Source organism: Cygnus atratus, chromosome 5, assembly GCF_013377495.2.
Source record: "Cygnus atratus isolate AKBS03 ecotype Queensland, Australia chromosome 5, CAtr_DNAZoo_HiC_assembly, whole genome shotgun sequence".
NCBI classification, from domain to species: domain Eukaryota; kingdom Metazoa; phylum Chordata; class Aves; order Anseriformes; family Anatidae; genus Cygnus; species Cygnus atratus.
In genome coordinates this window covers 18,741,317-18,759,105 of record NC_066366.1, presented here as the reverse complement: position 1 = coordinate 18,759,105, position 17,789 = coordinate 18,741,317, and the positions used below count along the sequence as shown (strand labels likewise).

Sequence of the window (17,789 nt, the reverse complement as noted above, 5' to 3'; positions counted from 1 at the left end):
AAGAGGGAGGCCAGGCTGGGCCTGTGGGATGGCGCGAGGTGCCCCAGGGCACCCCGCTTGTACCAGAGCCCTGCTCTTTGGCCATGCGATTAGGGCGCCTTTCTGTGGCAAAGACGCAGAACTGCAACCCTCTTTTAGGCTTCTTGCACACCCCAGGCATCCCCATTGCCACATAAACCTGCGTTTATTTGGGAAGGTGGCCCCCGAGTCCTAAAGCCCTTTGTAGGAGACACAGGCTAAACACAGCTCCCTGGAAGGGTTGAGAGCTGGCAGATGCCCCGCAGAGAGGGGAGGAAAGAAGGGGTTAAGGAAGAGAGGGAGGGACAGGCTCCAGTTAGCAGATGTCCAGGGCTGAAAGTAGGTCACCTATTTCTGCCTGGGAAGGGATTTGAAAGTCGATGCTCCATCAATGTGCAAACAAAGCCAAGTAGTAAGGCAAGGAATAAAACTGAATGTTGGAAGCTTGTCAGAAATCCTCTGAGTACACAGGGCTGCTCTAATGCACCAGACAGCTATTAATTAAGGCTATCTAATAAAAAATGTACTTTCCCTGCATGTGCATATATACAGTCACATACGAGGGAAAGGCTAATAATAATAATAACAAATAGTGAAATTAAAAAACTATATATATCCTTGAAACCTATAAACCCGAGAAAAGCAGAATTTCTCTCATTGCACACGTACAAGGCTTGGACAGATGTGGGCTTAATTCCAGTTTTCTCTCAGTAAACTTGGGCACAGTATTTATCCCTAGGTTCTCAAGGCTAAGCACTAGCCTCTGTTTGATGCCTTTGTCACGGCGGCCAGGGAAGCCAGAAATTGGCAAACAATTCTGAGGTTGTGATCCTTGCTGTGTGCCCATGTCTCTTTCCTGATATAAAAGAGGTTGAATAGTATTGCCCAAGCATGTCATGGGGTATCTGCAAGACATTCCCTATCTCAGAGGTTGGAACTCTATAAATTGTTAATTGTGATCACTTACACTTTTTAGGAACTTTATCCTGGCAGTTCTCATATTTGTATACGTGGGGACAGCAGGTTAGGGAAGGTAGGAAATGCAGGGGGAGCACAGAAAGCTAATTCACAGAAAGTGGATTTCTCTGGCCAGGTCAGTATAGGGTCACTTTGTAACTATTTACAGTGTCTAATTAATTCAGGAAAAAAAAGTAAATTTGAGAACAAATTCTGATTGACATAAAAACAGCTTCTCTAACCAGTTCATCTTCAGTGTGCCTAGGTCTCCAGCACATACTAATTGCTCCTGACATGCCATTATCATAAAAATATTGGACTCGCTGCAACACAAAAGATCTTTCAGGTTAAAAAAAAAAAAAAAAGACAAAAGATATTACTTTGTACAATTTGTTCAGCAAACAAAATATTTCTTAAATTTCTCTTCTGTAGTTTTTCTCAGTAGCTGAGGCATCAGTGAGAAACTTCTGAAAGAGTTTAGATGCTGCAGAAGACATGTGGATGTTTTTTCTGTTTGTTTAGGAGGGGTATACCACAGAACAGTTGTCAAGCACTCTTTAGAGCTCTCTAGTGCAGGATCTTCCAAGGCCAATTTCAAAACCCTTTTCCACTGGTGTCCTCCTATTTATTTCATATCAACAACATGACTCTAGGGAAAGAATCTATCAGATGGAGTCTTCTAGCACAGCAGATTAAATCAGCTAGCTAAAACCTAGATTAGGGAAGTGAAGAAATGTTTTACATTTGCTACAAGCCAAATCCTTAGTGAGATAGTTTGAATTTGGAAATATTTGCTCATGAAAATCTCATTTGGGGTGGAAGACTGCCCTTCATGTTCTGGTTTCTATCTTAATCCATCCCCTGATTAGCTTGAGGTCTGTTTGCCCTCGATATGGCATCCTTGGTGTACCCCTGATTCTTTTTCCTAATTTAAAAAGGGTTAAATAGGACTGCCCAAGTGGGTCATGAAGTCTCTGCAAGGTATTTCCTATCTCAGAGGTTGGAACTTCATGAACAATTAGTTGCAATCACATTTTAGGAACCTAATCCCTTTCACTGCCATTCCTCATGTTTGCGTATATGCACCATACTATGGGGACAGCAGGTTAGGACAGATGGGAAAAGAGGGGAGCTGAGATACAGGAAACATCTTTATTTTCCTAGAAGAAGCACCATGAAGGTAATTTCTCCACCTTATTTTTCCTCTGTGCTCATTTCATCAGTTTAGCTACTAAAAGATGGACTTAAGTTGATCATAGTGGTCTTTTCTGACCTTCAAACAAAGAAATGTCTTCTTTCCTCTGTTCGTTTCTATCTGAAACAAGGCAGTGAAATAGAAACAAATTCTGGTTTTAATGTTGCAGTATGTAAACACCATACAAGTTTTCATTGTGATCATTTTGGGGATGACACCCCTTTTCTATGGTGGAATTGAAAGGGAAGAAAGAGAAGGGAGAGGGAAGGTTTGCAGCAAAAATAAATTGCAACTGGTGCTTATGACATACACTTGATTAGATGATTATTCCTTGGGCTTACAAGTTTGTCTCTGTTACCTAGCCTATTTCAATGCTCTTTTTCAGTCCTATGCTGCAGTTTCACAGAGATATGAAATCAGTAGTTACTGGGCAGCTGTATCTTAGCTGGTTGGAAAGTGACACAATATATACACTTGGCATGCTTGGAAAGCACGTTTCTTTTCCCGGGAAAAGTACCATGAAGGTAATTTCTCTAACTTGTTTTTCCCCTGTGCTTGTTTAATCAGCTTAGCTATTAAAAGATAACAAGGGTTTAGGACTATCATTAGCCTAGAGTGGTCATGTGGTTGTACTGGTAATTAGCACTGCTGTTGAACTCAGTATTGTTTAATAGGTAACTACAAAAGCAGTACCCACTGTACATCTATACAAGCAAGAAAAAATGAAGGCCCTCTCTTCTTGAATTAATATTCAATTATTTGTTTAGCTGAATTTTTATTCCTTTTTGTCTCCTCTGTGATATTAGTATGTATACCCAAAGCATTTAACTGCTTGAAATGGGATTAAGACACTACAGTCTGAAATTGCAATCCTGCGATCCTCCTGCTCAGATGCTGTGTAAGCTTTAAGGTGTCAAAAATCCCTGGGAGGGCTCTGAGAGGGCCAGATACCTCACATCTGAATCACAACACAGAAACTCCGTTTTGCTTGTCTGAGTCCCCAGGAGTTCAGCTTGGTCAGTATCCTGAGTCCTAGGCATGCTTTCAGGGGACTGGACTCTTCTCAACTCCCAGCCCTTGGCTACATTTGCTTTTGAAGCACAGCCAGAGAGAGAAGAAATGAAGATGGGTGCTCCTCATATACAACAGCCCAGGGTTTAGCTCACTCTGTGAGGTTGTGGGGCAACAGGCTCCCATTCCCTTGTTTGCCCATAGGAATTTCAACCTGCACCTCTCAAGTGTCCCCATAATAACCACCAGGTAACAAGCTCTCCTGAGGTGGAGAGCCCCAGGTTCTGCCAGCTGCCAGGGCAGTCGGTTCTGAGCAAGAAGAGCGCTGCTGTAGTCCAGTCACCAAAGGCAATTTCTCTGTGTCTGCTCTGGCGGCTGCAAATATATTTTGTTGGAGATTACTTAATGGATATTTAATTAAATTATGTTCACTTGTTTTCATAGTGTGACTTGGGTCTTAGCTTCAAATGCCAGAGGCATTAATAGATTGCTACGAAGAGCTGAAGAACAGAGAAAACTATAACCTCAGGAGGTGAGGGACTGAGAAGGGGGTGACATGCAGATTTGTTAGGAAGTACTTTATGTGACTTCTGCATTATATCTAGCCCAAGAAATGAATTCGCAAGACTTCTAGAAAAACAAAACAAACAAACAAACCCCCCTACATCTGGTTAATCAGCATCACAATCACAATAGTAATACTTTGAAGGGAAGTTACCATGGAAAGAACTAGGATGCAAGCAGCAAAGAAACACTGCAGTGGGACTGTGAAGAGGATTTTGATGTAAAGTAATGCAAGGATCCAAGTATAAGAAAATTCATGCAATTAGTGGCATCATGCAATTGCATCTGCGAAGTCCTGACTTTGTTCAGCAGAGAAGTGATTTGGAGCATACTGACAGTACAAGGGTCTGTGTTAACTGGAAAGAAAAAAAATCTTTGTTGACTAAGGTGCTGCCAGGACACTTGCCTAACTGATGAGCTACTTTGTGATCCACAGCAAGGAAGGCCAAACTTCTGTGTCTCTAGTTTTACTTCACTGCTTAATTATTTCTCACAGAAGAGGATGTCTCTTTTAACTGATTTGTATGATACATATAACAGCTAACCTTTTGGCTCTATCGCCATATTATAAATACACACTGCATGTGGTTTGTTTCCAAGAGCCTTCCAAACTTAAAAAGAAGCAAGAACCTATAAACTATGCAAGTAGCTGAAGATAGTTCTGCAATATTTTTGGCAAGTGTCGTACAAGAAGTTGCAACAAATACAGACGAAATCCTGTAATAATTTAATACCAGACTGCATTCTGCTTTCCATACAGTATATCCCATGCATTATTTGTTGCGCTGCAAATTTTCTTTATTGTCACATGTTACATTACAGGAGTTATCAAGAGGGAAGCTAGAAATGTTGGCAGCTGCACAGAAGGATAGACAGGGATTTTGTCATCCATAGAGGGTAACATTTCTTAGGAGGACTCTAACCAGAGCCTTCATTTTATCACTCTTCTCCAAGACAGTCTGCATGTGCTGCTTGCAGCCCAGCAGTGGGAGAGAAACAAGCTACTTCATGTTTGTCTCTTTGATATACCAGAAGTGTTCATTCTCCATGGAAATCTGAATTTCTGTAGAAATTCATCCCAGCACTGTGGTTCAGCTACCTTGTCAAAAACAGCAAGCAATGGAGCAAAAGAACAGACAATGACAATAGACAAGAATCAGCAGATTGGAACTCTCCCTGGCAGCAACAAAAGATGACAACATCCCTCTGCTATTCCTCCATATCAGTAGGTTAATCCAGAAGGAGAGGGCAAGATAAATATCACTAAGACTATCAAGAAGCAGAATATAAAAGCTCAAGCTTTACACTGTACACTGCAGATCCTGAAAGGGAAGTGCCAGGCTCGTCTTGTTGAGATAATGGGTTTTTATGACTGTAGATTGCAAGAAGATGCACATCCTTGGTGGACTTCATTTATGGGCCATTTTGGTCAGACTGTCAAGGGGAAGCTGTCATTTGAGAAATTATGGGCCATGCTGTGTTCTGTTTCCCTAGGCTAGTCTGCTGTCTCATTCAGCCTGGCTTCACAAAATGCAAATGCATCCATGTCTACGTCAATGGATGTGTGTCCCTCAAAGTTAGCTTGTAAGTGTATTGACCAATTTCAACTCAATTAAAAAGGGTTGAAATCTCACCAGTATAGTTGTGCATATCATCTGGAGCTTGATGTGGAGGGACAAAACTGAGCCTGTTTGCCAGCGATGATATGGTGGGCTGGTTTGCAGGTCTTTCTGGGTTCAGCACAGCACATGCTGTCTCTTGTCAAAAGTGGGTGTGGGGGTAAGTGTTACAGGAGATAGGGAGCTGAAATTACTGTGGGAGGGGAGAATATAGGGGACAGAGTACATGTTGCTTGGAGGCTATACTTAGTTATTTCTGCTGCTTACAGTATAACCTGTTTTATTACCAGGACCTAATTTGGTGTCTGGTGTTAATAATTAACGTAACCAGGTCTTCCCCTGTTACCCTTGATTTCTAATTAACAGTGTTATAAGTATTTTAAATTGGAAATAAAGTGTTGGCCTTTTATTTGGACAAAACCAACAAGTCATTACTCAAAGGAAACCACCCTGACACTTACATGGGTTTGGTGGTAGCACCAGGGAACAATGTTCAAGATCATCAGGCTTCCTTTTCTGTGCCCTTTTTACCACGTAGTAAGGTACAAGGAGCCTCCTACAGACTTTGTGAAATTGCCTTGTTCTGCACAAATAGCTTTTAACCATGTACATCACTGTTTTCTTGATGATTCTTGTGGGTCCCTTCCAACTCAGGATATTCTGTGATTCTATGATCCTCTGAGAAGATGGGAGAACCATCCTGCAGAGAGAGCTGGGGTTAGTTAGCCAGGACTGCTCCACCATGGGGCTTCTCCACTCCTTTGGCCACCCAGCAGTCCACATGTTGTGCCCATACTCTGGGGCCAGCAGATCACCAAAGCTAACAAATTCTCTTTGCTTTTTGCTCCTAGGTGATGAGCCATATTTTTTCACACCAGCTCCCAGGTGAGTGCTGGGGAGGTGGGAAAAAATATGTGAGGAGGGGGGAGGATGATCAGTACTGATCTAACCCTCCCATGGTGACAGGAGGGGGCTGACTAAAGGCCCAGGTGAAAATTGAATGGGTTGGTGCCAAAGCTTCCCTCCATACCTCTGCTCTTTCCATCAGGACCACAAGGATGGTATGGAGGTCCCATCCTGGTCCCCAGCAGTTTTTCCTTAGAAATGCTGATAGGATCAGTGTTAGAAATGAGATTAGAAGACTGAATTTGAACATTTTGTTTCAACTAAATGGATTAACTTTTGGGTTTGGTACAGCCAAGCATCCATGTTCCCCCTCAGCAGCATAACCATGAAGTCATTGTTCAGAAATGCTTCTTCCCTCTTCTTAAAGCTCCTTAGTCTTCACAATTTTAATAAGCTGTTGGGCTAAACATTAAGTCATTAAAATTCTTTAAAGATTTTTCTTTCTTCTCTCTTGAACTGTGAGGAGGATAAAGGGTTTTGTAAGGGTTATGGTGTTATGGCTAAATTAGAGGTGTTTGTGTCTCAGCTGACCTTTCCCTACAATTGTTACTTTATTGTTGAATTAACACAGCTGCAGGACTTCTTTGGTGCAAGGCACCCAATCATTCAACTCTTTCTAGGTCTGTTTCCTAAGTATAACTTGTCAGGACCCAGAAGAGTTAATTACAACCAAATTCAGACTGGTTTAGACTACAGCTTCATTGTATGCCTGGTTTGCTTCAGGCCAGATGCTGCCAGTGGGGAGGTTCAGCTCCAGACCTCTGCACAGGTGCTAGCACTGCCTTGCAGGTACTGGTGCTTCCCCGTTCCTCTGGGGGAAACCAGTCTGCAAGCTGGGCAAGCTGGAAATGAAAAGCTCTTTGTAGGGTCCCTCAGCTAGGTTGCTAGATTCCTGGAGAATACAAAGGGAAGAAAATGTGCTGATAAAGACAGGACCATGGTGCTCCTGGCATATGCCATGCACAGCTTGACATTATAGATACGTAGCAACAGCAGCAGCTAGTGTCAAATTGTGGTGAAAGGGTACAGTCCTGCTCTCCTCCTCTGGTGTCACATCTAGCAATCAGAGAGCCACGGGGTGAGCTGGTTTGGCAGGTTACCCTGCTGCTCGGGAAGACGAGCTTGTTTTCCAAGGAGTGGCAGAGCTGCTGAATCACAGCAGCAGGCAGCAAATGTGGCACCTGTGCAGTAGGGCCTGCCAGCCCCCGACAGCTTCAGGATGTGGTAAGAGCTATGGTTGAGGGGTTAATGGTACACGGTGATGAAATGTGCTCAGCTTCAGCTGGTGGGGTGATGGTTACTGAACAGGCTGTTCATTGTTGTATTTGCATTCTACTGTATGTTGAGGAAGTGGCCAAGTTGTATGATTACAGGGATCCAACAGAAGCCTCTGGAAGTGTCCCAGGCAGCTACCATCACAAAGTTAAGATACTGACATTTACAATATCGGGAACTACCCATTTAGTAAAACACTACAAAGCTTCAGGTCACAGACCATGTCTATAAGTTATGAGTTTCCCTGACAGCAGTCAGTTGTAGTATTTACAAATACAAAGTAATGTAAAAGCAAAGTAAATACAAAGCAACTTGCTAGTAGCTGCTACTGCTAATGTCTCAAACCTTTCCAGAATGGAGATAGCAGTGATAAAGCCCTTGAAAATTAGGCATGTGTCAATGTAAACATCATCCTGCCCCTTCTGAGCTCTCATCCATCCCTTACATTCAGGGCACGTTTGTTCAGAATATAGGATGTGTAAACAACAGCAGAGTTTAACACCACTTTATTGCAAAGTCAAAATTTATACTTAGGAGAGCTATACTGCATAGTAGCAACTTACAAATGTTTTATACTCAAACAGTTAATCCCCTCTCTGGATAATACCTCTAGTGCTTGCTAAAGGTTTTGACCTCACCATCCTTTTAACAATCTAGTCGCTCATCCTAAGGATGCCATTTAACATTGTACTCTCATTTATCCATTATTTATACCCGTAAACCATTCCTGACTATTATCTCCCTGCTCATTTTCCTGTGCAGAGTCTTTCCCACAGACTTTCATCAACAACTGAGAATACAACAAGCACTGCCTCACTTTATATAGTGAAATCTCTATTTGCTGTATTCTGTACAAATACTCCCTGCTAGAATAAAAAATTGTCATAGAATCACAGAATCATTTAAGTTGGAAGAGACTTCCAAGATCACCTAGTCCAACCTATGACCTAACACTGACATGACACAGACAAACTAACAAATGAAATAGATACAGTGAAAGAAGAGAGAAAGGACACAGCTAAAAAGTGGAACAGTCTATAGAGCCTTCTGGGCTGAGCATCAGCTGAAATAATGAATGAAGAAACAATGTCCCCACTGAAGAAACAATTTTGAAGAAACAATTTCACCCACTTCACATTGATTGTCTTGAGAATGCACTTTATTTATTTATTTATTTAACTAAAAAAAATATGCTTGCATGAAAAAGAAAACAAAACGAGGGTCTATGCCCAGAGGCCTAACTGCACAGTTCTTATGGCTGAGCAAATGCATTTCATGCTGCTGTGTTTTGACCATATGTTTGTGACACATTAAGATCACATGCATCTGTAATTACTGCAGCTGTGCTGACTTACTCAGGCAGAATAAGATGATCGTGTGCCTGACCCAGCAGTCACCAATCTTTCTAATAGAAGCAAACCACCACCCCCACAGCTTGGATAGGGCTTCTGTTCACAGAGGTTTTATGAAATAATGATGTACCACTATATGCTGAAGAGTAAAATGAGCAAGGGTGGCTCCTAGCAGTGTAAAGCATGTTGTGACTCAATCCTTGGGAGAACCGGTAAAGCCTACAGAAAGCACAGGAAACTGTTGCCAAAAGTTGGTGAGCTGGTAGGAAAGATGTAGGAACAAGAAGAAAGCTGACGCTGCGTCCAGCCTTTTATGCAACTAGAATTATGAAACTAAGTACCTGAGCAGCTGGCAGAAGTTTCTGCTGCATGAGTATCTGTCTGAAGTGCAAAGGTCAGGGCATGTTAGCCTGTTTGCAGCTATTATATATATGCTATTATATACAAATCTGGTGGCTACCTTTTCTTTGGAAGCAAGCATCTTCACCTACTTTCATACGTTCATTATAAACCACAGCGCTCTGCCTCCATTCAGAGAAAGCACGTGCTACCTTCATAATCCCTAGGAAAGGCAAAAGCTAGCATGATGGGGAATTGGCTTTGGTGAGCCTGGATCCTGCCATACCCTCTTCAGCTACTTGCTCACACCTGTTGACAAAGACCCGCTAGCACCGTGCTGTTACAGTGCTGCGGTGTAATAGCAGAGCAAACTTCCACAAGCCTCTGTGGGAGATAGATCCGGCTGCCCTGGCACACAGAGGCAGGAGAATGGGGGTGCTTTATGTGCCCGTGATGTCGTTTGAAAAGGAAAACAGCAGTCTTTCCTGGCTCTGCTACTGTACTGGGAAGAGATGTCAAGAAGATGGGAGATGCAGGAGTTGGGACTTGCAGCTGGGTTGCCCATTTGCTCTAGGACGTAACCCTCTGCACAGTGCACCTTCATTTACAGCTAGGCAGGCATCTTATATACAGACTGTGAGCATAAACACCATTGTGAACCCTAAACCAACACAAAACAAGAAAAAACAACAACAAAAACCCCACAAGATGTAAAGGACAGAACTGCCACTCTGATATTTGATGGCAAGCCTGATGGCTCAGGCTCAGCAGAGCCCCTTTCACCTTCATTCCCAGGATGCCTGAGGTCAAACCAGAGAAGGGGGACCAAAAAGAGTCGTGGGTAGTGACCAGGCCGCTACCGCTGCCAAAAAATACACTACTTGCGTTGCGATTTCAGCAACTGGTGCCGTCCCCAGGTCTTTTTGCCCCGAGAAGTGTCACCACAGGCAAAGTGCCCAAGGTGCCCCAGAGGGGCGTCATGCCAGGGCCTTTTGGAAAACTGGAGGGCTGCCCTGGGGGGGTGAGGAGGCAGCAGTGGTCACCAGCAGCCTGGGCAGAGGCAGTTTGAGAGGCTTTGTGAGGGAAGGCGACAGGCATCCTGGCTGTGTTTGTGCCTCAGAGAAAGCTTTTTTTTTTCTGGTAAAAAGTTTGTCAGTTGGTCAGGGCACAGGGCACGAAACTGTTGTTTTTGTCTCAGTTGTGGCAAGAAAAGTGAGGTACGCCTGCTTGTTTGGTTATTCGTTGTTCCAGGCTTCCCAGCCGAGGTCCCTTGTCTGCTCACAGCACCCCAAGCTGGGTTTTGAAGCTGCCGCCTCAGGCCAGGCCCAGGGGGTGAAATGCGCTTTATAGTCTCGGGGCCCCCCTGATCCCCCTTTCTCCCCGCTTTTTACACTTTGATTTATTCTGAGGCGCTTTGGTACAACACGCCTCTAAATCTCGGGTGAAATCCACCGAGTTGGAGACAAGAAAACGAACTTCTGGAGAATGCGGGCATCGATCCCGCTACCTCTCGCATGCTAAGCGAGCGCTCTACCATTTGAGCTAATTCCCCAGCCCTGGTGCCGGTTTCTCCCCGCCTACCCACAGGTTCTCGCCCCACCCCCTGCGCGCGCGCCGTGTGCTTGTTGTTAGGCAGTTTGGCGCCCGTGCGGCGCCCTGGGGGGGGCGTGGCTCCGTGCGCCGACCAATGGCGAGCCGCGGGGGGCAAGGCCGAAGGGAGAGCGCCACCACAGGCACCCGCCCCTCCCGCTGTGGCCTCCTGCCGGGTCCGGGCCGCTCAGCTCCGGATTGGACGGAGAGGGCTTTTTATTTTTTTTAAAAAAGAGACATCCGCTCTCCCGATTGGGCGAGGGGAACGCCTGTCATTGTGACGTCACCGTGTTGCTAAGCGGGGAAGGTGGGAATCGAGACGCACCCGCCCCGTGTGCTGACTGGCCGACAACAACCCGAGAGCCCGCCCCCGCACCCCTTCCCACCCCGTCGCAACGCCGTGAGCGAGCGACTGACACCCGCGAATCCCCCAATGAGCGACCGAGCCTCGCTCGGGGCCCAATAGCAACAGCGCGTGGCGCGGCGGGGGGCGGCGCCGGGGCGGGATGATTGGCAGGCGGGGCGGAGGGAGCGGAGGGCTGGCAGGAGCTGCTATGCCCGCCATCTTGGAGCGGCGGTGATGGTGGCGAGCGGAGCCCTGCCCGCCTGAGCGGAGCTAGCCGGGGCCGTGAGGCGGAGGGACGCGCTTCGCCGAGGTACGGCGGCTCCGGCGGCGCCTCGCGGCTCCCTCCGGTTCCCCTCAGGGAGCCGCCGCCTCGCTGCTGCCCCTCCCGCGCCTGCCCGGGCCTGGCGCCTGCCCCGCTCCGGGAGAGGGGGGCTGCGGGCGCCCCTCAGGCAGCGCCGGGATCGCGGGAGCCCTCAGGCCCGCTGCGCCGCCAAGGCGCCCTCACGCGGGCCCCGCTGGGGTCTCCGAGCCGAGGCCGGGCCTGGCGGGCCGCGGCCGGGGGGTGTCGCGGGCCTGGGCGCGGCGGGGAGGGCCCGGGCCGCGCCGGGGGGAGCGGTGCTCGCCCGCCGCCTGCTGCTGCCCTGGGCTCCCTCAGCGGCTCCTCGAGGGGTGGTTTTAGGGGGTCGGCGGGGTTTGCTTCCCCAGCTCCGGAAACCCGGCGGCCGAGGGGTTTGCCCCCGGGCCGCCCAGCGGCTGCCCCCGGCACCCCCCGCAGCTCTGAAGGGGGTGAAGTGGCCCCCAGCAGCGGGGGAGGTGTCCGGTGACCCCCTGCAGCCCCTTGTCCTGCTGCTGTGAATTGCAGAACTTTACTCTCGCTTCGCTGCTAACTCTTGGGTGCTGACACAGAAACGCCTAGCTGATACCTACCTTCGCATTCACTTTCCTTCTCTAAACTCGGTTGCTCAGGATTCCTGTAAGGATGTTGTGTTGTTGTTGGTTGTTTATTCTTTTTCTTTTTTTGGCAGCTTTTTAAAATTAGAATTTACTAAGAGTGTGGCAGTGTTTGGGGAAGTTTTAGCTCCTGTTCAATACGTCTGGCAAAAATCTGACTTCGACCCAGCCGGTTTTGGTGTTTTTGTTTTACTTTAGTCGTTAAAATGAACCTGTCGCTTCGCCTATTTTTGTGTTACTTTAGTGGATAAAATCTTCTGTAAGCACGAGGGGGGGTTAGTGTTGCATCTTGTGTCTCTGTGACATAAATATAGGTGGGAGGAAAGTCAGGATCTTCCCTGTCAGGACAAATGTTATTTAAGTAGCAACGCACCTATTCAAAGTTTCCTGCTGTTCTAATTTAGGAAAAGTCTTGGGAGTGGAAGAATACAAGAAACTTAGGGGTGGTTTAAAAACTCTAGGAGATTTGCCTTTAAACATGTTGGCAACTTAAAAGTGAAAGGTTGTATCACTTGTTGCTCGTAGTGATACTACTTATAAAGTGTACTTCAGTGGAAGGAATCTAGACCTACTGTGAGAGTATGCGTTGTTTCTTTTAAATGCTGAATGTTAAGCTGGTTTAGTTTCCAGATAGTAAGCATATACAGTGGCTTGTGAACTGCAAAACTACCAAATCCCTTTTCTTTTTCTGGCATGCTGAAAGGTAGGAACTCTCCCTGTTGCAGTAATTACCTGGAACCCCAAAGTTTTTAAACTGCAACGTGTATCTTCTGTACAGCGTGTATTCTAGTAGGAGTTTGTCTGATTACTTAGCTCCGTGGTACTTCTTTGTGCTCTCGTTAATGAGGCATAGACTAACTGTACCTTGCAAGAGTCTTTATTATGCAAATCTAACAGAACACTACCAAATTGTTTCAATATATAACTTGTTGAGGAGGCTCCATGCAGATGTGGTAACCAGTCAGCATGGTAAGTTCTTCAGTTTGTAATTTTAAGTACTTGTTGAAATGCACTTATTGATTAGTTTCCTTCATCTGTGATGTCGGTTGAACATAAGTAATGTTTTTATCTCCTTTCTGTATGAAAAACAGAATTCTTATGCAGTATTGAATGCTGCAATTCTGAATTACTAAAGGAATTTATCTTCTAATGCTACTAGAAGACTTTATTTTGGAGAGAAGAACTGCTGAAGAGTTCTGTTAACAATGAAATTAAGGAAAACACCAAGCTGGAGTGAAACTTACAGTTCAGAAATTCAATAAAAGCAGCCTGTTTAATCGTAATGTTTTTAAGCAAGGTAGAGTGTTATAGCTTCTTAGAAAGCAAAGTAGATTTATATGTAAACTGCAGTGGCTGTAATGTCTCTGGATTCTTTTAGATATAAATTAGCCATTGTTATTCCATTATGGAATTAAAGATATTTAATAGTTTGTGTGCGTTTTCAGAGTTGCCTACAAACTGTTCATTGTACTTCCACAGCCTAGAAAGCAGTCAGAGAATCAGATGATGATCAGAGAGTGATATTCAAGTGGCTTAAATAGAAGGGAATCTGAATTTAGCAGTATTATAGCAGAAAACTATGTATGTAATTTTAGTATTAACAGATGGTTAGAGAGTGAACTCTATTGCTGTGGCTCAACAGCTTTGCTTCTCTACTCAGCTTAAGCTTAAAGTGCACGTACTATGGTGCACTAAACAGCTGGCTCAAAAATAACCAGTATGGGACTGAAACATTAGTCAGAAGAGAGAAATGCTTTGAAGAGCTCTTTGGTCCACTTGCCTTTCTCCCCACTGGTGATGTCCTCTTTTGTCCAACTCCTCAAAAAGCCTTGAAATTTTTTTTTTTAACCTCAGGAGGTAGTTAAGAAAATCACTATATCACTATATTGAGATATTTCACGTTCTAGCTTCAGTGTTCCAGCACACCACACAGCATCCTTGTAGGTAGTAGGCTTGACGATTAATTTCTTACACCTAACTGGGCTCATTCACAGCCTTTGGAAGCTGTGATGGAAACTGCAGCTTCTATGCTTGAGCAGCAGAAGAGGTGCTATTGTGAGTGTAGTGGTCTAATTCCATAAGCTAGGATGTTTTAAAGCTATCATCTGTCATCTAGGTCTGGCTATTGTAGTCGCATTTTCATCTGTGACTGTTAAGATATCCGTATATTGTATTTTACTTCACGTGGCAGGTTTAGGAGTCCTGCGTTATCATGAAGTAGACGCCACATCCGTGTTCATAGAAGACCATATGTTTGGTTGGATTTTCTTAAGAGCAAGATGTGGAGCCATTGTTTTTGGCAAAACTTTCCCCAGTAATAAAACAAGTAGGGGTAGAAGAAAAATCGTGTGTTTTTTGTCCTAACTTTCCTCAGGTTAGAGGAGAAGAACAAAGGACTTGGGAAGTTATTGATCATGTTAGATGCTGATATTTTCAGGATGGGAGGCAAGCCGGAAAGATCAACCAGAAAATATGTAGAGAGCATGAACAGAACATTGGAAGCTCTGCATCTCATGTTTAAGCATTTTCGTGATGTGTCAATGTTTCAGCATCTGTTGTAGAAACCATATGCTACCAAGCAACTGAAGTAAAATGTTTTCCTGCCCTTGGATATTATGTGGAGCTCTATAGCTAGCTTGGGACGCTTTTCAGGAATCTGGGTAAACCAAATTGATAGGATCAGGGTGACGTTTGGTATAAGCTGCTAACAGCTTGCTCATGGCCCTTTTAGGGCTAATAGCGTTTTGGTAACAGTGCTTCACGCTAAATCGGAGGAAAAAAAATCTGTTGTTGAGTACAACAATTGTCAAGAACTTGTTTTTTTTTTTTTTTAATAGCTTCCATAAGGTGCCGAGAAGCATATTTGAAGTGGTGTATGTAATTTGGAGTGTGTGGGGAAAGTGCCTGCAGTATATAGCAGCCCTTGACTGTTGTTTTGTGTTGCTCTTCCCTTGTGTAGTCCTCCCATAGTCCTGTTAAACAGACCTATCCATTCCTCTTCCACGGGACTTAAAAACGTGGGGTGCTCAGTGACAGGATTTGTGCCTTTGGTGAAGAGAATACCGAGAGGACTTGAGCGTACAGTTGTATGAACTGTGAAGCTGTAATACATGGCACTGAGATGAGAGTGTATGCTGTCTCTGCCTCTAAATATAACTGAAAGAATTGAAACTATTATTTGATAGTAGCAGCAATCTGTTGTTGCAGGGGGTGAGGGACTGAGTAAAAGACTGCAGGGTTATATTAGGCTTTGTTGGCAAAATGGGTAAGAGCATCGGTGAAACCGATAGTTCAATCTTAACCAAATCCTCGCTGTGTTGTAAAAGGAGGCAGATTTAAAAAAGAAAAAAGCAGAAACTGCCTGATAGTGAGATTTGTGGGTTAATTTCCTTGGATGAAATCCTGAAACTGTTCCTATTCCATTTTGGATGTAGATGTTTCCAAGCATTTGTACACAGTCTGAGTTACACTTATGCAGGGCGATGGAGTACACGGCCTAGTGGTCTCCTTTCTGTGCCCATTGGGTCTTCTGGAAACTGAAAGGCTGTAGGCCAGCTCTTGTTTGTTGTGCCAGAAGATGCTCCTAAAAGCAAAGCGAACTCTAAAGCCTTTTTATGACGACCAAGGTCCCGGGTGAGGCTTTGTGCAAGGGCCCTGTGATTGCCTGCGGGGTAATGATGGGGTTGGGGTTGAGGATGGAAACTTTCAGGTGTTTTCAGCAAAAATTAGTGGTCATTTATAATGAGGTTATTAAATATATTCCAGAATATAGCACTTCTTGTGTTCAAAGCACTCTCATGTCTTGAGTGAATCCTAGATATCTTTTTATCCCTGCTACACAGTGCCGCTGTCGCCTCCTTCAGTGGAGATAGCAGAATCTCCAACCAGATTCCTATACGCAAGTAAGAGGTTTTTGTGCAAACTTAGCTTCTTAGAGAGGTTTTTGGAGCAAATCTTGTAATTTGACAAACTTGCGATCTATAAAATCACAGACATTTAAGGATCATCCAGTTGCAGCCCCCTGCTACGGACAGGGACACCCCCCACCAGCCCAGGCTGCCCCCATCCCCATCCAGCCTGGCCTTAGGCACTGTCAGGGATGGGATGTCCACAGCTTCTCTGGACAGCCTGTGCCAGGGCCTCACCACCCTCAGAGTAAAGAACTTCCTCCTAATGTCTAATCTAAACCTACCCTCTTTTAGTTTAAAACTGTTTCATTTTTTCCTGGCACTATCTGCCTGTAAAAAGTTGCTGTCCATCTCTTTTTATAAGCCCCCTTTAGTACCGAAAGGCTGCAGTGAGGTCCCCCTGGAGCTTTCTCTTCTTCAGGGTGAACAACCCCAGCTCTCTCAGCCTTTCTTCACAGGAGAGGTGCTCCAGCCCTCTGAGCATCTTCATGGCTTTCCTCTGGACTTGCTCTGATACATCCATGTCCTTCTTATATCGGAGGCCCAAGAGCTGAACGCAGGGCTCCAGGTGGGGTCTCACAAGAGCAGAGCAGATGGGCAGAATCCCTTCCCTCGCCCTGCTGGCCGCACTTCTGATGCAGCCCAGGACATGGTTGGCTTTCTGGGCTGCAAGCGCATGTTGCCAGCTCATGTTGAGCTTCTCATCCACCACCACCCCCAGGTCCTTCTCCTCAGAGGTGCTCTCAGTCCATTCTCCGTCCAGCCTGGATTTGTGCTTGGGATTGCCCAGGCGCAGGACCTTGCCCTTGGCCTTATTGAACTCTGTGAGATTCACACAGGCCTACCTCTCCAGCCTGCCCAGGTCTTTCTGGATGGCATCCCTTCCCTCCAGCGTGCCAGCCACACCACGTATATTGGGAAGGTGCTTTCTGTAAGTGTACATCAGGCTCCTCTAGAAGAGTGAAGCATGAGACCCTTGTCCGCTGCCAGGTGATGCGCGCTTGTCGCTTATAGTAGTGCCCTAATTGAGAGGACGACACATTTTCACATTTTTCCTGTGAAATACACTGTAATGTTACCTTTAAAACAGACCAAGGGTTGTCTTGGTGTGTTCTTCATGCTTCTATGGTGGTATTTTGATCAGTTTTCAATCTAAAATGCTCAGCTAGGAACTTCAGGACTGGTTTGATCTATAGTAGTTGACATTATTTCTTTCACTACTGCCTTGACAGACTTGTCAGATAGCTGTGTCTTTGCAACCTGTCCCATCAGGAAAATAACTAGTGGATTACATTTGCTTGAAAAGTTCAGCTATTCACCAAACACCTTGAAAAATCATGGGAAGTCTCGAGACTGATAAAATAAAGCCCTAGCTGTGGCAGGTGTAGACCCAGTTCTGGGTGGGTGGGTTTCTTGCTGATGGTGTAAGTGATCTGCATCTACAGGACAGCAACTGCCTTGCCTTTTGCCTGCGTACCTTCCAGGTGGAAGTCTGTTTGGAAACCGTAACAGCACAGGGATTGCATTCCCACCTTCTATGTTTCTTTGTTTATTTCTTTCTGGCTGCTATGAAGGACGAATTTGTCACTGCTCATGATGCTCTCTATGGGCTCTCAGAATTTTGGTAACTTTTCCTGCCTCTGAGTGACAGCCGTAGAAGTTACGCTGAACCTGGCTATGAAGTAGGCAGTTCTTCTTGGCTGGGGCAAGCAAGCATTCATCAGAGGATCCTTCCATGCATGTACTTATTGCTGATGG

General features: G+C 45.3%; 1 protein-coding gene and 1 non-coding gene across 12 annotated transcripts in view; one reads left to right on the top strand and one right to left on the bottom strand.

The window, feature by feature from the left end:
* Window positions 1-10,715: 10,715 nt before the first annotated feature.
* On the bottom strand, window positions 10,716-10,788 carry TRNAA-AGC (transfer RNA alanine (anticodon AGC)). Its single transcript has one exon. It is a non-coding gene; the product is annotated as a tRNA-Ala (tRNA).
* A 533-nt stretch (window positions 10,789-11,321) lies between these two features.
* The window catches only part of PPP6R3 (protein phosphatase 6 regulatory subunit 3), a 59,436-nt gene continuing 52,968 nt past the window's right edge, over window positions 11,322-17,789 (top strand). For 8 of the 11 annotated variants that reach the window (XM_035552247.2, XM_035552246.2, XM_035552253.2 and 5 more), the window contains exon 1: window positions 11,332-11,482. The gene's annotated coding sequence lies outside the window, so the exon portion shown is untranslated. Of the gene's footprint in view, window positions 11,483-17,789 lie in introns of all 11 variants that reach the window. The other 3 variants (XM_035552258.1, XM_035552242.2, XM_035552262.2) reach the window with 3 other exon arrangements.